The sequence below is a fragment of the Mercenaria mercenaria genome, chromosome 17 (genome assembly GCF_021730395.1).
Source record: "Mercenaria mercenaria strain notata chromosome 17, MADL_Memer_1, whole genome shotgun sequence".
Classification (NCBI taxonomy): Eukaryota; Metazoa; Mollusca; class Bivalvia; order Venerida; family Veneridae; genus Mercenaria; species Mercenaria mercenaria.
This window is the reverse complement of record NC_069377.1, coordinates 70,353,198-70,371,411: the sequence shown is the minus strand read 5'-3', so window position 1 is coordinate 70,371,411 and position 18,214 is coordinate 70,353,198. Positions and strand designations below refer to the sequence as shown.

Here is an 18,214-nt window from a genome sequence, read left to right as displayed (position 1 = left end):
TTTTGTATGTAAGCTGGTATTTCAGTACTCACTAATGGGAAAGGATTGAAACTTCACACACTTGTTCACTGTCATGATCTGACATGCACAAAGCAGGTCCCATAACTCTATTCGTTTTTTTCAAAATTATGCCCCTTTTTCCACTTAGCAGTTTTTTGGTTAAGTTTTTGTATGTAAGCTGGTATCTCAGTATCCACTAATGGGAAAGGATTGAAACTTCACACACTTGTTCACTGTCAAATATGACATGCAGTGCTAAGGGTCAATAACTCTACTTCGCATTTTACAAAATTATGCCCCTTTTTCAACTTTGCAGTTTTTGGTTAAGTTTTTGTATGTAAGCTGGTATCTCGGTACCTACTAATGGGAATGGATTGAAACATCACACACCTGTCCACTGTCATGAGCTGATAAGCACTATGCAGGTTCCATAACCCTGTTTGCTTTTTTTCTAAATTATGCCTCTTTTTCGTCTTTTGTATTCATTCAATTGACAAGGCTGTTGAATAGTCGAGCGTTGCTGTCCTCCGACAGCTCTTGTTTTAGGATTAACTCCCCTTTGTTTTTACTACTTATATGATACCTTTTTTATAACTGGCCAAACAATCCAGATGCAAATACAGGTGCAAGTGTAAAGAAATTTGCTATGTCGGGCGTATATTGTGTTATTCTGGCACTTTTGTTTCCCCATATGTATATATTGGAAACTTTAAGAATTGTTCTTGTCAGAAGCAGCAGGTCAAATTTTATACAAATGTTTCTTGGATATTTAGCGGTGATGTCGGGGTTTGACTGTCTACCGTAATTGTTCAAATTATTGCCTTAGGTTCAAATATGGCCATGCCCATGTATGTGACATATATATATAATACGCTGATATAGAAGAAACTGAAGATCTTCTCTGAATCTTCTCTGAATCCACAATAGCTAGAGCCTTGATATTTATATATAATCCTAACTCAGTACTTGTACCATTATGTTATACAAACACACTCTAAGCCTTTTACACAGGTGAGCGCTTGTGTGTTCTTTTTCAATTTCTCTAAATGTCTGTCTGTAGTTTTTCCTTGATGCTGAAGACCGTACCTTAATGAAACATCTTAAAGAATTTATTTATTATCAGTCTGTACATGAACTCAGTGTTGTTATATTTTCTTGTTTGTTTGGATCAGAGAGTACATTGAATGTTACCTCCCTTTCAGAAAAAAATGGTCTGCGGTGAATGGTAGGTGAATGATTGGTAAATATAAAGTGAATGAAGTTTGGATCATTAACTTTTCTTTAACTTTTCACATGCAAATGAGGTCTGCGGTGAATGAGCTGCGAACAGTCTGCGGTGAATGAGCAGTGAATAGTCTGCGGTGAATGATCTGTGAACTGCCTGCGGTGAATGAGCTGCGAACAGTCTGCAGTGAATGAACTGTGAACAGTCTGCGGGGGATGAGCTGCGAGCTGCATGTCTGCAGAAAGTTTTCATCTTGTAGTTTCAGAAGAGATGTTATTTTAAGAAAATATAAAGTTGATGGATGAAAAGGTGGACAGACAATGAACAATCACAATAGCTCCTCCTGGCACTTAGTGGCAGATGATTTAAAAAGCTGGTGAATTAGCTGGACACGTCTATACATTATTATGTACAAGAATTCAAAGTTATGAAAACCGATGACAAAACTAAGTCTGCGTCAGTTTAGAACACTTGGTTTTGCTGTAACTCTGTGATTCCATCAGGTATGCAAACTTTGATTCCATACCTCATGTTATTATTTCGATGTAAATGAGATGTTAAACCAAAATTTGTAGTCCTGTTTGGCGCCATATAACCTATACTGTGTTGGTGCACCGTAAAACCCAAATAAATAAATATACTTTTGACATGCCTTGTGTATATCACAGAAAATTAAAAGGCACTTACTGCAGCTCGTACCATGCTATTCATATAAATCTGCTGTGGTCTGCATGGTCCAGAATTTCAAACTATACAAACCATTTTGATCCCGCCCGCTTAGCTCAGTAGGTAAGAGCGTCGGGCTACGGATCGCGTGCTCGCAAGTTCGATCCTCGGGCGGGGTGCGTGTTCTCCGTGACTATTTGATAAATGACATTGTGTCTGAAATCATTAGTCCTCCATCTCTGATTCATGTGGGGAAGTTGGCAATTACTTGCGGAAAACAGGTTTGTACTGGTACAGAATCCAGGAACACTGGTTAGTTTAACTGCCCGCCGTTACATGACTGAAATACTGTTGAAAAACGGCGTTAAACCCAAAACAAACAAAACAAACAAACAAACCATTTTGCCGCCAAAACAGGTGCAGTTTCTCCGGTGAATAGAAAGTGAATTAATGATACAATATTTAAAATACCAAGTCCTGCGGTGAATTAGAAGTGAACACTGAAGTCTACGGTGAATAGAATGTTAAAAAAGAAATTTGATCATCAATCATTCACCGGATGCGGTGAATGAACAGCGAAGTGCTGCTGTGAATACATGCATTAACTTTCTATTAACTTTCCATTCACCGGAGAAGGCTTGTTCTGTAAGGGCTCTTTAGTCATTTTTATGCTTCCAATGCTTTTTATACGCCCGTTTTGAAAAAAAAAAACGGACATATTATGTGATGGCGCGTGCGTCTGTCTGTCCGTCATAATTCGTGTCCGGAGCATAATTATATAACCATTAAATGTATTAACTTCAAACATGGCATATAGGTAAATGGTGATGAGACGATGTGCATAGTACTTGAACCGGTTCTGTAAGTCAAAGTTCAAGGGCACAAATTGAGCTAAAAAGTCAAAAATTGGCCATCATATTTCTAGTCCGGATTATAACTAAATAACCATGCAAGGTATTAACTTCAAACTTGGCATGTAGGTAGGTGGCGATGAGACGATGTGCAGAGCTCATGAACTAGGGTCTGTAGGTCAAAGGTCAAGATCACAATCTGAGATCAAAGGTCAAATTTGTCCCTCATATTTTTTGTCCAAAGCATAACTTATTAACCATTCAAGGTAACGACTTCAGTCTTGAGGTGTATGTAGGTGGCAATGTAACGATGTGCAGAATGCATAAACCAGGGTGGTAGGTCAAAGGGCGAGGTTACTGTCCAGAGCATAATTTCTAGAAATGTTAAAGGTATTGACTTGATACTTGGAATAAAGGCAGAAGATTATGAGACGCTGTGCAGACTGCAACAATCTACGTTACACCCCACCGCTCCGACGCATTTACCCCTCCCCTCCCCGCTTGAAAAAAATCATTTAGTTTCTTTTTTAATTGATTTTCCAAGTTTAAGCATGTCACGAGATTTAATTTCTTATTTTATTAAGACAACATAAATTTGAAACAAGTGGTCTTGTTTCACAAAAGTCGTAAGTTTTATCTTTAGTTCTAAGAATGGACTTTTCAAACATATTTCTTTCATAGGATGTTTTAAAATGTCATACTTTGTTCTGCTCAGGCTCATAATTTGTTGGGGTTTTTTAGCTCACCTGTCACAAAGTGACAAGGTGAGCTTTTGTGATCGCGCAGCGTCCGTCGTCCGTCGTCCGTCCGTCCGTGCGTCCGTGCGTAAACTTTTGCTTGTGACCACTCTAGAGGTCACATTTTTCATGGGGTCTTTATGAAAATTGGTCAGAATGTTTATCTTGATGATATCTAGGTCAAGTTCGATACTGGGTCACTTGCGGTCAAAAACTAGGTCAGTAGGTCTAAAAATAGAAAAACCTTGTGACCTCTCTAGAGGCCATATATTTCACAAGATCTTCATGAAAATTGGTCAGAATGTTCACCTTGATGATATCTAGGTCAAGTTTGAAACTGGGTTACATGCCTTCAAAAACTAGGTCAGTAGGTCAAATAATAGAAAAACCTTGTGACCACTTTAGAGGTCACATTTTTCATGGGGTCTTTATGAAAATTGGTCAGAATGTTCACCTTGATGATATCTAGGTCAAGTTCGAAACTGGGTCACGTGCGGTCAAAAACTAGGTCAGTAGGTCTAAAAATAGAAAAACCTTGTGACCTCTCTAGAGGCCAAATATTTCACAAGATCTTCATGAAAATTGGTCAGAATGTTCACCTTGATGATATCTAGGTCAAGTTTGAAACTGGGTTATGTGCCATCAAAAACTACGTCAGTAGGTCAAATAATAGAAAAACCTTGTGACCACTTTAGGGGTCACATTTTTCATGGGGTCTTTATTAAAATTGGTCAGAATGTTCACCTTAATGATATCTAGGTCAAGTTCGAAACTGGGTTACGTGCGGTCAAAAACTAGGTCAGTAGGTCTAAAAGTAGAAAAACCTTGTGACCTCTCTAGAGGCCATATATTTCACAAGATCTTCATGAAAATTGGTCAGAATGTTTACCTTGATGATATCTAGGTCAAGTTAGAAACTGGGTCACGTGCCATCAAAAACTAGGCCAGTAAGTCAAATAATAGAAAACCTTGTGACCTCTCTAAAGGCCATATTTTTCATGGGATCTGTATGAAAGTTGGTCTGAATGTTCATCTTAATGATATCTAGGTCAAGTTCGAAACTGGGTCACGTGCGGTCAAAAACTAGGTCAGTAGGTCTAAAAATAGAAAAACCTTGTGACCTCTTTAGAGGCCATACTTTTGAATGGATCTTCATAAAAATTGGTCAGAATGTTTATCATGATGATATCTAGGTCAAGCTCGAAACTGGGTCATGTGCCATCAAAATGCAGGTCAGTAGGTCAAATAATGAAAAAACCTTGTGACCTCTCTAGAGGCCATATTTTTCATGGGATGTGTATGAAAGTTGGTCTGACTGTTCATCTTGATGATATATAGGTCAAGTTTGAAACTGGGTCAACTGCGGTCAAAAACTAGGTCAGTAGGTCTAAAATTAGAAAAATCCTTTGACCTCTCTAGAGGCCATATTTTTCAATAGATCTTCATGAAAATTGGTCAGAATGTTCACCTTGATGATATCTAGGTCAAGTTTAAAACAGGGTCACGTACCTTTGAAAACTAGGTCAATAGGTCAAATAATAGAAAAACCTTGTGATCTCTCTAGAGGCCATATTTTTCAATGGATCTTCATGAAAATTGGTCAGAATTTTTATCTTGATGAAATCTAGATCAAATTCAAAACTGGGTCACATGAGCTTAAAAACTAGGTCACTATGTGAAATAATAGAAAAAACGACTTCATACTGAAAACTGGGTCATGTGGGAACAGGTGAGCGATTCAGGACCATCATGGTCCTCTTGTTTATTTAAGGGAGAAGGAATGCTTTCTAGACGCTATCGTCATGCCATTCATAACGCTGAAGGAAATTTTGAATTCAGACTACTGTTGAACAAAATGGCTAATTATGGGGCAGCCATTTTAGTGTTGATCAGTTACGTCATTTTCACACCGTTTTATATGGATTATTCTAATTTGACAAATCCATGCACGTTTCCGTTAAACACGGAAATCTGACGTCACGTCGACGTATTATTTGACGCCATACATCTGCCGAGAGATTGCTACTATATTTGATCTGCTGTTTATCTGCAGAATCAAAATAATACAACGGAATAGTGTTAAACTTAATTCATACACACTGTATAGGTTATCAGGCGTGAAAAATAACTCATTCGACGTCTACACACTCCTTAGTTATTCCGCGGGACGTTTTACTTCATGTATTTTAACACTGTTAAAACACAGTTACGCGTTGACGTCACGTCGACCTACTATATCGCCATACATGCGCCATGAAATAATGCTTCCCTATTTTATTACTTCTTTAAATAACAGACATATCAAAATCGAAATAATATATAGTAGAACCATGTTTTTTACATATCTCTAGAACACACCACGTGTATTATTCACTCGGGCTACGCCCTCCTATTCCGCATTGTATTGTTTCGATATCCTTTCCGCAGCCTTAACGTATTAAAACGTATTAGCGTCTGATGGCCCTTTCACGCTTCCGTAGAATCAACATTTATTACACGAAATTTATTTTGAAAATATTTCTGAAATGTCTATGTCTGCAGCTCTCAAATACGGTTATATCGTATATCAGAGGCATATACTGACACTCTTAGACAACATCAAAAACGACCTTTCGAGCCATTTGATGAAGTACCAAAATTATCAATGTACCCTTGGTCCGTTACGAACCCCTGTGGGATTTGTGTTTATTCCGAGCTCAAATATATTTTTGTAGATGAAAGGCTGAATGCAGTACTAATGCCCAGGTAGTTTCAATTCGAAAGTGCTGAAAATTGACTCCATAATAGCCAAACAAATATATACATTTAGACGGGGTGACCCCTGTGCGTGATCCCTGACTATCCACGAATCAAAATACGGTTTTCTTTTTCAAGTTTAGCATTTCTACTTTCATTTTCTTTACTTCCGGAAATAGCTGAAGGTCGGGTGACGTCATTTTATGTGTTGTCAAACACATATATACGTCTGGCAGGATCGCATAAATATGTGCTGGCCGTCCTAAGGATATGTTAAAACATGGGTCTGCTGTATATTATTTCTTACACACTTACAAATACAGGTTTTATTTTATCTTAATATGTAAAGCACAACAGTTCAAAGAATTATCTAAAAATATGTTTAATCTTTAAGTCCGCCATTTTGTTTTACCTTGACATGGATACAAAGTCTGATAAAAAAAATCGAAATGTTCATCATTTTCTTCTTGTTCAGTGAGATTGTTTTTAATCTGAGCCATAGATTATTTAAGAAAGCCAATTAGACAGAATGTCTGTGAACGACTTAACTTTCCCAATTAAAGCATCTTAAACGCAGTGCCCTGAGAAGTTTTTCTGTGAAACAGAAACCCTGCATTTCGTTTGTTTGCAAGAAAAAGGGAGTCATATTTTCTCAGCAATAGAATTATTTTAGATACAACTATACCTATATTAGACACGTGGCTACAGTACCACTTGCAGGGCGTTCTTAATGTTTCTTATAAATGTTTAATTACAATGTGTAGGAAGTGTTACGTTCGAACAACTCTTATTGCGGGTAGATTATACACGCATCTTAACTAGACATGTATTTTAAATAAACCAGGTAGTGTTACACTGATTCTCTATTTTTAGTTTAGCGCTATTTCAGTGCAATAAAGTTGGTATGATAAACAATATATATGTATATTATGTGTTTGGTTTACGTCATTACTGGTAAGTTTTTGTTTGATTTTATATGCTAAGAAAATCTGGGGGAGGGGGAACGTTCGATAAGTAATCGTACTTTATATTTAAACTTTTTAAGATATTTTGAAAAACTAGATCGATGTTTAAAGGACAACAAATATATCATTGATAATTAAGAAACACGAGTTACAATTGTTCTCCGACTTTTAGTAGTTTCAAATGATATATGGAGTTCTCTGAAAATTATTTATCATGTACGTGTGTTTCTGCTATATTTATTAACCTCAGGAATTTCATAATTTTACTAGCGTCTCTGAAAATCAAGTAATTGATGATATTTAAATAATTTTTGTGCAATTGTAACTTTTCTTTATAAATCATGATATAAATATTGATATAATATATATTTATGCTATGAATGTCTGGAAACATATGTTCATATTATTGCAACGATCTTTTGTTTAAAGGTTGGGAGGGAAATAAACGTTTTGGCAAGTTATTATGTGAATCTGTTTGGATACATGTTGTGTTCTCGTTGTCTATAAGTTGTATACTTATGTGTCTGTTCATGTCCGCACGTACACTGCTAGGGGAATGTTGTATTTATGCCGGCTGATGTTTTTTTACCCATTACCCATTTACCGAGTTTATTAAGCATGAATGAACTGATCTGACCTGGTTATAAATTGGTAACGTTTCAAACGAGGTAGCTTAACCTTTTTATTACTATCATAATGAGTGTTGTTTAACAGCCATAAAGCGACATTAAGTTTATTTTGATATCAAAATATTTTTGGTGCTGGAATATAAATTTTGTTGTTGTTCAGACGTTAGCACTAGAACACTAGTCGCTTGCGTCCACAGATGGTGTCGCTTGTAAAATACTATAAATAAAATATGTCGGTACGTGTAAGAAGTTGTTTTGTTCGACCGACTTTTTATATATAATACATGTTGATAAACTTGACCTAATATTCCATTTTAAGTACAGATTTACGTACACTGAGGTCTATCTTTAACATGTTTTTTGTTGTTGTTTTTTATGTACCCTACTATTATTTTTTAGTTGTTTTATTTGATTTTATATTAAGAAAATGTATTGATGGAAAAGCATTTCTGATCAAGTACAAACATTCTAATCGTGTGTGGCATTTTGTAGAATTTATTGACGACATGAACAAACAGATAAAGATTGTGTTTAATATAAAAAAAGTCAATATGTTTAAGAAATGTATTGACTGATTCTGAACAATGCTGTTGCTTTTCATATTATAACTTTATGTTTTTACGTACAAAACAGACCGAGACACGATAATTCAGTTAGCAATATAATAATACAATAAATGAGCCGTGCCATGAGAAAACCAACATAGTGGGTGTGCGACCAGCATGGATCCAGACCAGCCTGCGCATCCGCGCAGTCTGGTCAGGATCCATGCTGTTCGCTAACAGTTTCTTTAATTCCAATAGGCTTTAAAAGCGAACAGCATGGAGCCTGACCAGACTGCGCGGATGCGCAGGCTGGTCTGGATCCATGCTGGTCGCAAACCCACTATGTTGATTTTCTCATGGCACGGCTCAAATATATTATGATATTTAAGCGTTGGACTAGTTATTATTTTATTGGACAGAATTATAATGTTACGATACTGAAGCAAACACATTGTTCTGTGTACAATTGTTTTGATAAGGTATAATAAATCTACCAGATCATTTTAAGAAAATATTTATATTAATTAACAAAATAACTTTATGAAATTTGTTTTATTACAATTTATTTTTTTTTGTTACGAAATAAATAGATGTGTCACAGAGTGCATTTGCTCACAACACGGTTGCTGAAGTACTGAAATATCTAAGGTCATTTTAAATAGACAGTGTGTCATAACCTCGTACAGAGATGTAGGGTAATTTGGAAAAAAAAGCGAGTACTTTTATCAAATTGCAGTATATACAAATTAATGTGATGAACAAGAGTCATGGGAACATTTTTAAGAGTCAGTAGATAATAGATATATGTAGCTTAGACATTAAAGGCACTGACCTCGAGATTTTGGCTAAAATGATCTTTCTTTATAATCGAAGTTTGGTCATATAATGAACATTAGAATATGAGTTTTTGTTTCTAAACTATCTTATAAATGCCAAATCAAGAAAAAAAAAGATGCCCGCACCGGGAATCGAACCCGGGCCGCAGCGGCAATAAAACTTTCCCCGCTGTCTGTACCAATACCGCCACGGAGGAATATGTATCTAACAACCGTTAAATATACAGTGGTTTGCCAAAAGTGAGTCATCAAAATGGTCGCCAAGCAGGTGCTTGTTTTGTCAAACATGAACTAAACTGTTAAAATTTTCTCACAAAAAACTAACCTAGATACATAAGCTTGTTAATATTTGGTGATATGACCTCTGCTAACTATCACTTGCCGAATTCTTTTAGGAATGGAGGCATAAAGGCTTTTTATATAGTGCACTGGAAGATCATACCAAATTTTCTTAACTTCATCAATGAGATTTTGTTTAGATTTGATCAAGTGTTTCTTCATTTCAAGTCTGATTTTGATGGTTCGCCATATCTGGTGCTGAAAACTAGGTCATTTCATAGGAAATCATGTTAAAACTTGCATAAATTCTTGTCAGAATGCTTGTCTTTATAAAATCTAAGACAAGTATAAAGTAATGAGTGTGTCGTGTTTACATTCTAGAGGCACCATTTTACTTGATTAGTTTGTCCTTTTTAAGCAAAGACATCTGGGGTCAAAACTGTGTCGCTATGTCAAACCTTAGGAAAACCGTGCAAATCTCTAGAGACCTCATTTTTCACCCAATCTACATGAAACATGAAAAGAATGATTATTTTGATTTATATAGGTTTATGTCAAACAGGATCATATGGAGATCAGAAACTTGGTTTCTAAGTCATGTACAAAATTCCTTGTTCAGAATCTAAATGATCAACATGAATACTTGTCAGAATATTGCATTTACAAAATCTAGGTCATCTGGTTTAAAATTTCGGTCATAGAAAAATCTTGTTAACGTTATAAATACCGCTGTATTACATATTGTCGGCCGTCGGCTGTGCGTTCGGATTTAAATGTTGTGGCAAGCTTCTCTTCTTACCTATGGATTTTAAATAAGGATTATTCGTTGGCGGTAGTTTCAGTTTTGAGGCTGCTTTAGACTCTGGTCAGAACCCCAAAGGCCAAGGTCAATAGGGTCAGATTTTATAATATTGTTTGTTAATGTTTTACGTGTGAATTTGCTGTAAGTATCTTTCTCCCCCTCCCAACTTCTCTCCCGAAACAGCGACCTTCCCACAATCATCAAACCGCCTGCCCTGTCTTCGTTTATACAAAATTCATTCTTTTATTCAAAATCTAAACTTCTTTTTGTTTCTTTGTATCTTAGAACTACCCTGCCCCTGATCATTATTTTTCCATTCTTCAATATACCTTTCATATTTCATATATTGGTTTTAGTATCGCCCATACACATCCCTCCTTTTGTCCCAGCCCTGATACATCATCCATCCTCGCCAAGGTTTTTCTGATTTATTTGTACTTTCTCCCCTTGGTCCTACTGTTCTTTTCTTAGTACACCTGTATCACCTCTCATCAACACGTAAAGACAAAAAATAATCTATATAGTTTATTTTATTTTATTCACTGTTTTTGTCATTTTCAAATAATGGAGTGCACTGTAATTCAAACAACTCGTCACAAATGCAAAATTATGACCAGTAAAAGTCAGCAATGTACAGAAATATAATAGCATACCGTGATACATTAAATCTTTTCCACGTTTCAGTAGTGTAGTTTTAATTACTTTGACATAACTTACATTTTTTCCTTTTTGCTTTGCTTGAATTCCCTTACCAAATCTGTCAAAGGTTTATTGTCATTCTTTCTCGTATCATTTTCTTGTATATTGCTTCTTCCTCGTTCTATGCGCATGATGAATTTCATAAGATAGCTCTCAGGTATTTGCATTATCTATTTATATATTATTACTGTTTATTGAAAATGTTCAGCTGGAAATTTATCATAACTTGCCCTTGCTTTACGTTTCGGTAAGATCTTGTTCTCATGATGGTATTTACATAGCGGTTAATCGAGAGTGTAGATTTTATAATATTGTTTGTTAATGTTCTATGTGTGAATTTGCTGTAAGTATCTTTCTCCCCCTCCCAACTTCTCTCCCCAAACAGCGACCCTCCCACAATCATCTAACCGCCTGCCCTGTCCTCTTTTATACAAAATTCATTCTTTTATTCAAAATCTAAACTTCTTTTTGTTTCTTTGTATCTTAGAACTACCCTGCCCCTGTTCATTATTTTTCCATTCTTCAATATACCTTTCATATTTCATATATTGGTTTTAGTATCGCCCATACACACCCCTCCTCTTGTCCCAGCCCTGATACATCATCCATCCTCGCCAAGGTTTTTCTGATTTATTTGTACTTTCTCCCCTTGGTCCTACTGTTCTTTTCTTAGTACACCTGTATCACCTCTAATAAACACATAAACACAAAAAAGTAATCTATATAGTTTATTTTATTTTATTCACTGTTTTTGTCATTTTCAAATAATGGAGTGCACTATCATTCAAACAACTCATCACAAATGCAAAATTATGACCAGTAAAAGTCAGCAATGTACAGAAATATAATAGCATACCGTGATACATTAAATTTTTTCCACGTTTCAGTTGTATAGTTTTAATTACTTTGACATAACTTACATTTTTTCCTTTTTGCTTTGCTTGAATTCCCTTACCAAATCTGTCAAAGGTTTATTGTCATTCTTTCTCGTATCATTTTCTTGTATATTGCTTCTTCCTCGTTCTATGCGCATGATGAATTTCATAAGATAGTTCTCAGGTATTTGCATTATCTATTTATATATTATTACTGTTTATTGAAAATGTTCAGCTGGAAATTTATCATAACTTGCCCTTGCTGTACGTTTCGGTAAGATATTGTTCTCATGATGGTATTTCCATAGCGGTTAATCGAGTGTGTAAGTTAGTGCCACTTGACAATGGCGTGTACTCATTGCTACATTTGCATAATTGCATAGCATAATGATAATATTTGTATTATCTGTTTATATAGAAATATTTTGAGTGACTATATGTACCGTTTGACATTAGTTATAGCTTGCTCTTGCTTTTCATTTCTGTAAGATCTTGTTCGTATTATCTCCATAGCGGTTATTGAAACATTTGATAATGACAATATATTACTTTTAAGCTTTTTGTACACGTTTGGTTAGTTATTGTAAACATCTTAAATAACTTCATATAGTTATAATTCAACGACAATTAGTGAAGCGTGACATATCAGTTATCCTTACAAGAATCTTTCACTGGTTGCGGTTAAAGATGGGAATATCCGGCACGAGGGTAACTGTTACACGAGTGCCGGATATTCCTATCTTTACCCGCTGCCAGTGATTGATTCTTTTTCTTGCATGCCTTATTATTCAATTTGTAGAAGGTATAAAGAAAAATGAAGGTTTTTCTTTAAGGCACTATTTTGTTATAGTAGCGTATGGATTTACGCATTCATTCATAAATTATAGCATGTGAGTCATCTTACATACTTGTGTGTGTAAGGCGAGTTTTTCTAGCACCGGAAAAGCACGGGAAAATCCTGTCCGGAATGCAAGAATGGTGTTTATTGCAGTATTGTTATGAGCTAAAAGTGCAGACACGCATCGATGCATAAAGTTGATCTATACATGAGTATTGATTTTATCTATATATATATTGTAAAATATTCTTGTAAAATTGTAATGAATTTGCTCATTGTATATCTATATTATATATTTTGTAAATATGTTCTGCTCTCCCTCGAGAAGGAAATAAAAATATCTGTCTCCTTGTGTACACACACGCGCGCGCACTTACACACGCACGCACGCGCGCGCGCACACACACACACACACACACATCTCTATTCCAAAACTCTAAATTTGTTATCATTTTTAGCTCACCAGAGCACAAAGTGCTCAAAGTGAGCTATTGTGACCGGTCATTGTCCGGCGTCCGTCGTGCGTCGTCTGTCAACATTTGCCTTGTGAACACTCAAGAGGCCACATTTGTGACCCAATGTTTACGAAACTTGGTCAGAATGTCAGTATTGATGATCTCTAGGTCAAGTTTAAAACTGGGTCATGCGGGGTCAAAAACTAGGCCAGTAGGCCAGATCAAAGGGAAAGCTTGTGAACACACTAGAGGCCACAGTTGTGACCCAATATTTATGAAACTGGGTCAGAATGATTGCCTTGATGATTTCTAGGTCAAGTTTGAATCTGGATTATGTGGGATCAAAAACTAGGTCACCTGATCAAATCAAAGGAAAAGCTTGTGAATACTCTAGAGGCCACAATTTTGACTCAATCTTTATGATACTTGGTCAGAATGCTTGTCTTGATGATCTCTAGGTCAAGTTTGAAACTGGGTCATTTGGGATCGAAAAGTAGGTTAGTAGGCCAGATCAAAAGAAAAGCTTGTGAACGCACTAGAGTTGTGACCAAATATTTATAAAACTTTGTCAGAATGTTAGTCTTGATTATTTTTAATTCAAGTTTAAATCTGGGTCATGTGGGGTCAAAAACTAGGTCAGTAGGCCAGATCAAAGGAAAAGCTTGTGAACACTCTAAAGGCCACAGTTGTGACCCAATATTTATGAAACTTGGTCAGAATGATTGTCTTGATTATTTCTAATTCAAGTTTGAATCTGGGTCATGTGGGTTCAAAAACTAGGTCACCCGGTCAAATCAAAGGAAAAGCTTGTGAACACTCTAGAGGCCACAGTTTTGACTCAATCTTTATGATACTTGTTCAGAATGTTTGTCTTCATAATCTCTAGGTCAAGTTCGAATCTGGGTCATGTGGGTTGAAGAACTAGGTCAGTAGGCCAGATCAAAGGAAAAGCTTGTGAACACTCTAGAAGCGACAGTTATGATCCCATATTTATGAAACTTTGTCAGAATGAGTGGCTTGATGATTTCTAAGTCAAGTTCGAATCTTGGTCATGTGGGGTCAAAAACTAGGCCAGTAGACCAAGTCAAAGGAAATGCGTGTGAACACTCTAGAGGCCACAGTTGTAACTCAATCTTTATGAGATTTTGTCAGAATGGCTGTCTTGATGTCTCTAGGTCTCTAGGTCAAATTTGAATCTGGGTCATGTTTGATCAAATAGTAGGTCAGTAGGCCACAGTTGTGACCCAATATTTATAAAACTTGGTCAGAATGTTTGTCTTGATGATTTCTAGGTCAAATGTTAAACTGGGTCATGTGGGGTCAAAAACTAGGTCAGTAGGCCAGATCAAAGGAAAAACTTGTGAACACTGTAGAGGCCACAGTTGTGATTCAATCTTTATGAAACTTGGTCAGAATTTTGTCTTGATGATCTTTAGGTCCAGTATTAATCTAGGTCATTTGGGGTCAAAAACTAGGTCACATCGTCAAATCAAAGTAAAAGTTTGTGAACTTTCTAAAGGCACAAGTTGTGACTCAATCTATATGAAACTTTGTTAGAATGTTTGTCTTGATGATCTTTAGGTCAAGTTCGAAACTGGATCATGTGGGGTCAAAAGCAAGGTCAATAGGCCAGATCAAAGGAAAAGCTTGTGAACACTCTAGAGGCTACATTTGTAACCCAATCTTCATGAAACTTTATCAGAATGTTAGTCTTGTTGATCTCTAGGTCAAGTTCGAAACTGGGTCATTTGGGGTCAAAAGCAAGGTCAATAGGCCAGATCAAAGGCAAAGCTTGTGAACACTCTAGAGGCCACAGTTGTGTTCCAATATTTATGTAACTTGGTCAGAATGATTGTCTTGATGATTTCTAGGTCAGGTTCGAATCTGGGTCATGTGGGATCAAAAACTAGGTCACCCGGTCAAATCAAAGGAAAAGCTTGTGAACACATTAGAGGCCACAATTTTGAATCAAGGCACAAGTTGTGACTCAATCTATATGAAACTTGGTTAGAATGTTTGTCTTGAACATTCTAAAGGCACAAGTTGTGACCCAATCTATACGAAACTCGGTTAGAATGTTTGTCTTGATGATCTTTAGATCAAATTCGAAACTGGGTCATGTGGGGTCAAAAGCAAGGTCAATAGGCCAGATCAAAGGAAAGGCTTGTGAACACTCTAGAGGCCACATTTGTAACCCAATCTTTATGAAACTTTGTCAGAATGTTAGTTTTGTTGATCTCTGGGTCAAGTTCGAAACTTGGTCATGTGGGGTCAAAAGCAAGGTCAATAGGCCAGATCAAAGGAAAAGCTTGTGAAGACTCTAGAGGCCACAATTGTGACCCAATATTTATGAAACTTGGTCAGAATGTGTGTCTTGATGATCTCTAGGTCAAGACTGAATCTGGGTCATTTAGGATCAAAAACTAGGCCGTAGGCCAGATCAAAGGAAAAGCGTGTGAACATTCTAGAGGCCACAGTTGTAACTCGATCTTTAAACCCCAAACTGGGATATAAAAGCAGGAAGATGGCACTGGGGCAGGTTTCTACATAAATATGCATGGTAAACATCAGAGAACCCTTTTTTGAAATCCTGAAAGAACTCCTGAATGAAAAAAAATTAAAACATGCACATTTATACTTTGATATGTATCCTTTTTATTTGTGCATTTAATTTTTTCAAAAAAATTCAAGAAAGTATACTTATAGATTTTTTTAAAACCTCAACTGTAAAAAATTTGAATTTCCCGGGAGCTTAGAGGTCATAACCTCAGAGAGCAGAGAAATGTAAACAGAATAAGCACGTGGCTTTGTTTATCAACAAAAATACTGCAGCAGAAGATTATTCACAACATTCACAGTCACCTCTGTTTACCTGCTTTTTTATCACCTTTGTGTTTATCTCAGAAAATGATTTACACTTATTATGTGCATGAAGTGAATAAATACTTATTATATAACTAGTACATGTAGTACATAAGTGTTTATTTAATGAAGCTTGCGTTAGATAAATAAGTTGTAATTTCTGACTGTTCTGTTTCCACAGTAACTATTTTCCATTTTCCCCACTCAATGCATTATTTTCAATTGAATTTGGGAATGATAACATTGATAGGGAATCTATTTCCTGTAGAACAATGTCTTATAAAAGAAATCCCACAAAACTTATCAAGTACCTGTGAAGAAAAGAAAAACTAGTGATTTTAAAGAAAATATTTACAAAAATTGGATTAATAACTTTTACAACTGAAAACAGCAAGTAAGTTGCATGCTCTTCTGTATTTTGAAAGATCGTCTGCTAAAAGCTACCTGTGTTTACAATGGTTATTTTTAGCTACTGCTTCTGAGTAACAAAATGTAGCTCCTCCCACTATTTTCTGTCTGCCCCGGTAGGAAATGTTGGGGGTTTAAGAGATTTTGTCAGAATGTTTGTCTTGATCTCTTGGTCAAATTTGAATCTTGGTCATGTTGGATCAAAAAGTAGGTCAGTAGGCCAGATCAAAGGAAAAGCTTGTGAACACTCTAAAGGCCACAGTTGTGACCCAATATTTATGAAACTTTGTCAAAATGTTACCCTTGATGATTTCTAGGTCAAATGCGAAACTGGGTCATGTGGGGTCAAAAACTAGGTCAGTAGACCAGATCAAAGTCTTGATGATCTCTAGGTCCAATAGTAATCTAGGTCATTTGGGGTCAAAAACTAGGTCACATCGTCAAATCAAAGGAAAAGTTTGTGAACACTCTAAAGGCATCAGTTGTGACTCAATCTATATGAAACTTGGTTAGAATGTTTGTCTTCATGATCTTTAGGTCAAATTCGAAACTTAGTCGTTTGGGGTCAAAAACTAGGTCAGTAGGCCAGATAAACTGTGGTGAGCGATATAGGGCCATAATGGCCCTCTTGTTTTAAGTTGTTTCCTTCTTTTTTAATTTCTTGACTTTGAACTTCCGATTGTTTCGTAGAACAGTCGTCCCGTTATCCCTACCCTTGAAATTATTTTTAATGTCTCTGTTATAATCCCTTCCATACTTGAAAGCATAGCTTCTAGCTTGGTGAAATGATTTGATATTTTTACAAAAGACCACCACTGAGATGCAATGAATACTCGATCCGTACAAAAGAACTGCATGAAACTCCTTTTTTTTCTAATATATCCTGCAGTAAACAGTCGAAGGTAAATATGCAAAGTTCGTTACAGTTTTGTATTACAGGAACTCGACGTAAAAGATCACTATACGACTTAAAGAAAACTGACCAATAATAAACACCATATATGATCTGTATATTTTTAATGTGATATTGTTAGTGTTGACTAATTTGAATTGGTACTTAATCATTTGTGTATATCTTGTGATCTCCCTAATTCTCCGTACCAAGCATCGTCTTATACTTGTTTAACGCTTAATTCAGATTTTAATGCTAGCGATTCTTGGATGATTTGCAAGAAGTGCTTACGTGGTTTATACCCGTATAAACGCAAACAAAATATCATTCAATCCTTATATTTACAATTGCTTGCTACAAAAAGTAAGTGGTTTGCTTTCTATGAGGTTCGGGCCCCAATTTCAAGAAAAAACTTACGTAAATTTTACTTAATTAAGTCTGTAATTTTAAAATCATGCTATTGTTTAAGTTATTGTTATTAAATGTTGATTTTTTCTGTAACAATGTATCTATAGCTACATTATACTATGGTTAGTAGTGTTTGTCTGGACACGCAAATATGATATTTCTGTTTAAGAACGATATAATGAATTTAAGTAAACTTTCTTAAGTTTATTTCTAATTTCTGTACTTCGTTTTCTGTAAAACGCAGAATTTTTTAGTTTTGATCTATGAAATAGTCAGGCACAGACAATTCTGGTATAGATGAAAAAGTCAACATTGAACACGCATAAAGGGCAAAAACAAGCATTTGAAATAACAGAAGATCATAATAAATGTGAGAATATTGATCTTTTCAACATCTAAAAGACCCGACCACGTTCATTCGCGACTTTACTTGTCCGATATCTTACAGGTTAGAAATAGTCTTATTTTTAATGTCTCTGTTATAACCCTTTCCATACTTAAAAGCA

General features: G+C 35.9%; 1 protein-coding gene across 1 annotated transcript in view; it reads left to right on the top strand.

The window, feature by feature from the left end:
- Positions 1-6,633: 6,633 nt before the first annotated feature.
- Positions 6,634-18,214, top strand: part of LOC123537398 (uncharacterized) — an 84,209-nt gene continuing 72,628 nt past the window's right edge. Inside the window, exon 1 of the mRNA XM_053528562.1 lies at positions 6,634-7,169. The gene's annotated coding sequence lies outside the window, so the exon portion shown is untranslated. The remainder of the gene's footprint in view (positions 7,170-18,214) is intronic.